This window comes from Nestor notabilis, unplaced genomic scaffold (genome assembly GCF_000696875.1).
Source record: "Nestor notabilis isolate BGI_N333 unplaced genomic scaffold, ASM69687v1 scaffold4621, whole genome shotgun sequence".
NCBI lineage: Eukaryota > Metazoa > Chordata > Aves > Psittaciformes > Psittacidae > Nestor > Nestor notabilis.
In genome coordinates this window covers 32,667-36,430 of record NW_009914102.1, presented here as the reverse complement: position 1 = coordinate 36,430, position 3,764 = coordinate 32,667, and the positions used below count along the sequence as shown (strand labels likewise).

The window sequence follows — 3,764 nt, the reverse complement described above, 5'->3', positions numbered from 1 at the left end:
TTGGGCGGTGTGGGGGGGGGAGGGGGAAGCCAGGGCTGATAGGAGTCCCTCCACCCTTGTGCTGAAGACTTTTACTATTGCAGCAGGCATACTTGAATTGAACTACTATGTGTCGCAGAGGTGCAGTTTCTCTTAGCAAGCCCTGTTGGCTAGCCTCGAGCCCTCCACTTTCTCCTTGTGTAATACTTGTCCAGAAGTATCCCGGACGTTTTCTCTGAGTTGAAGAGGGAAGCCCTGCGTTGGTTTTGTTTTGAACTGCGAGTTGTGTCAGCTAACTTTGAGAAATCACAGTGTCTGTATCAGAAAGTATCTTACAGAATCATAAAGCTCCAGACTGCAGTGCAAGGTTCTGTCCTGTGTTATGCTTGCACAAGTTGGTAATTAAGGGTGTGAGGAGCAGGTTGTGTTACCTGTGTGGCAAAGGCAGAGATTAAAGGAGGAAGGAGGTGGGAACATCAGCTGGCAGCACGCTGGGGTGCCAGTGTTGTGCAGCCACATAAGAAAGGAGAGGCAGGATCTGATCTGCCTTTTAAAATGAAATGTGTGATGAATAAATGCATTGTGAGATTCTTTTTTCCAAGGTTGTTAATTCCAGATCATTTCCCCCTTCCAGCTATGGGACTGGGGAGCAGGGCAGAAGACGGGGTTGCCTGAAACCAGTACTTCTTACAAACCTCTTGTACCATGAAACCAAGCTCTGCAACAGCCCATTTCCAGCAGCAGTGAGTTTGGTGTCTGCAGTTTTGTGTTTGCAAGCAGTGTAGGGTACATTGGAGTGAACGTCCTGCCTCTGTGCCCTGGCACAGAAGGTGTCCATTAAGGCTCCAGGGCTATGGAGGTGCTCAAGTGTTGTCAGAGAGGAATTTTAATAAGAACACTGATCTCAGTTAAACTTTTGCTGGCTTAATTCTTTTTGTTGAGGAGCTTTCCAGTGCCTGGTTGTAAAGTACCCCTACTGAGAAGAGACGCACTGGAGCAGGGCTTCCACAGTGAAGACCATGCAGGGAGATCAGACCATTTTGTTGTCTGCTGTTTGCGAGGGGACTTGACAAAAGCCCAAAGTCTTTTTTCTCTTTCATTTGTCTTTATTGTCTCTCTAAGTCTTAGCCCAGTAGCACAAGTGCCTGCTTTCCGGTGCCCTCATGGAGGCATTGTCACAAGCATTGTGACACAAAAGCTTTATACCCTGGACTGATGGGCCACGTGGAAAAATCCCAGCCACTGGCTCCTTTCTCCTTCAGGATAAGCTTTCACTCTTACCATTGTGAAGCCTATTTTATGTAAGTTTTAGCTAAAACTTTGGTGTTAAATTAACAAGGCGTTATCTTAGGTGACATCCAGGGTATGACTCAGAAGCAAAGTCTGCGTAAGACCTGACAGAGCTTATTTCTGCCTGTTGTCATATGAAAGTCTGATTCTTCCTGACATCATTCTTTTCTGTACTTGGAGGGCTTGTGTCACTGTCCTGGTCACACATAAGAGGTGAACTGGAGAGTTGACAAAGAACTTCTCTTGACGTTCACACTGTCACAGTCCTGTGTGAAGTGTTCATTGCTGAACCCTACATCACACAGAACCCTCCTTTGATATTCATGGTGTTACTATTTTCTCAGCTCTATGTTTAAAGTGTAGGGGTTTGGTGACCAATCTCCATACTCCTGTTGTTGGCTGAATTTGTGTGTAAAACCAGAGCTCTTCCAGAACATCTCCACCAGGGAGTATTTGTGTTACAGCCTAGACAGACCTTAGGCCTCAGGAAAATTGGGTTTTTCAAAACTGGTCTGTGTTCGGATGTACAACATACTAGCTGAGCCATGCACATAAATAATGAAGTTAGTGGGAGCTTCATGAGCACTTGGCCTTGGCGAGAGCAGGATTCACACCAGGCTCTGAAATACCATCCCTAGACTAAGAAAAGGTTCAGTTATTAAATACATATCTGAAGCTTTTAGCAAAATTGGATTTATTCCATGGAGAAGGTCAGGTTTCCTGAGCAATGAGGCTGGGAGACCTGTTCCCATAGGGTGTCGTGGCCTTCAAGATGCTGGGGGGTGCTGTAGGGTGCACTAAAGCCATCACTGAAGATGCTCCAGATGAAGCCTCACATGTCTCTTGCAACTGCTCCATCAAGAAAGTGCTTTAGTTTCCTTTCCATCAATAGAGATATTCTTGCCTTCCAACAGCACGGGTCAAAGTTAGGTCTCTTGTCCCCATTTGCACAAGCCTGACAAACAGAAACTGATCCTAAATTAAATACAGCAAATTGCAGCTCAGACATGAGAGCAGGGCCGGAGCGTGCCGGAGTGGTTGGCAGCTACCGCTGGCTTTCTTCACAGCATTGTCTCCCCGTGGGGTTTTCCCAAGATCAGTGTTTCCCAAGCCCAGAGCTTTTGTTCTATTTCTCAGCAGCATACTGCTTATTTTCCCCACCACCACCTTCTCTGCCATAAACTTTCTTTTTTAGAATTATCTCACAACCTCCATTTTAAGCCCAAACCCTGCAAGATGTAGGCACCAAAGTCTGTGGCTCACGGTGGAGCAAGGTAGGTGGATACCCCAGAAGATGCGTGCCCTGGCTCTTGGTGGCTGTGACCACTGCTCTGTGGAGATGTGCCAGTGGAAAACCACGTCTGGGAGTTGCACACCAGAAGAAGGAGTCCAAAGGAAGTAACCCCTTGCTTCTGCTGTGTACATTGTACTGGGCATCAGAGGTGGTCTGGGTGGTGCATGAAACTGGTAAAAGTGAACAGCACAAGAGTTTCCTTCCTTTTCTGTCCAAGTTCCCATTTTTCCTCTGGTTTAGAGTTTCGACCATAAGCTGTAGTGCCAGTTACTTGTGGTGGGCTCCAAGGCTGCATCCTGAGGTCAGTGTGGGATTGATCAACGCTTTTTGTGTAACTCTGCCTAACGCCCTAAAGCAGTTCAGGGGGTGAGGCCAAAGTATGGAGGATTTGCCATTCCCCCTGAAACCAGCAAGGTGCATCAGAGACCCAAGCTGTAACACAGTGAAGAGCTTGACCCAACACTGCAATTGAGTTAGGAGGAGCAGGGGGCTATTTGGGGAAAGGTCTCAAGGATGGGGAGGACTTTTGCCTTTGATGTTGGTACAAGCCCAAGCCCTTTTACAGAGCTTGACTGCATTGCTTTCTGCATTGCAGGTGCCAGACAGAGCTCACTGATTTTGTGGGAAATAACAGACCTGGTAGCAACAGTCATAAAAGGTGTGAAATAACAGGTTAGCTCAGGTCTCTGTAAGCACTACTGCAGGATGGGTGAGGAGGATGGTGCAGGAAAGCCGCTTCATTCAGCTTCGGGTAGCTCCAGCCTGAGTGGTTGCTTGCCCTTGCATATTTACACCTCAATGGGGAGAAGCATGCTGAATGGAATCCCTGCCACAGAGCCCTTGTTCTGTGCTGGGAGCTGGGGATATGTGTAGGCAGGTGTGTATTTAAAGGTTGGTTTTGTGGGGGTTAATTTTTTAATCTCCAACCCATGGTGCAGCCTTTATGTAGATGCAGGAGCCAGGGACCTGCTCTGCAGAGTACAGGCACACGCGATTTTTTCCATTGTCTTGCAGTTTGTATAGTTATTTTCTAAAATCATGTAAAAAAGAAGTATGTAATGAGAGGATTTATTGGGGAAAGAAGACCTGAAGTCTTCTTACCTTTAGCATCATCCATCCTTTGGTTGCAAAGTGGCTGCCCCCAAGCCATGTGCACATCGTCTTTCAGCAGTGTGAGTAAGGATCTGCCCAGGGTGTATAG

The 3,764-nt window shown here is 47.1% G+C and overlaps 1 protein-coding gene across 1 annotated transcript in view; it reads left to right on the top strand.

Annotated features, from left to right (window-relative positions):
- Nucleotides 1-3,764, top strand: part of ZHX2 (zinc fingers and homeoboxes 2) — a 7,703-nt gene that overhangs the window by 3,601 nt on the left and 338 nt on the right. The gene's annotated exons all lie outside the window — the stretch shown is intronic.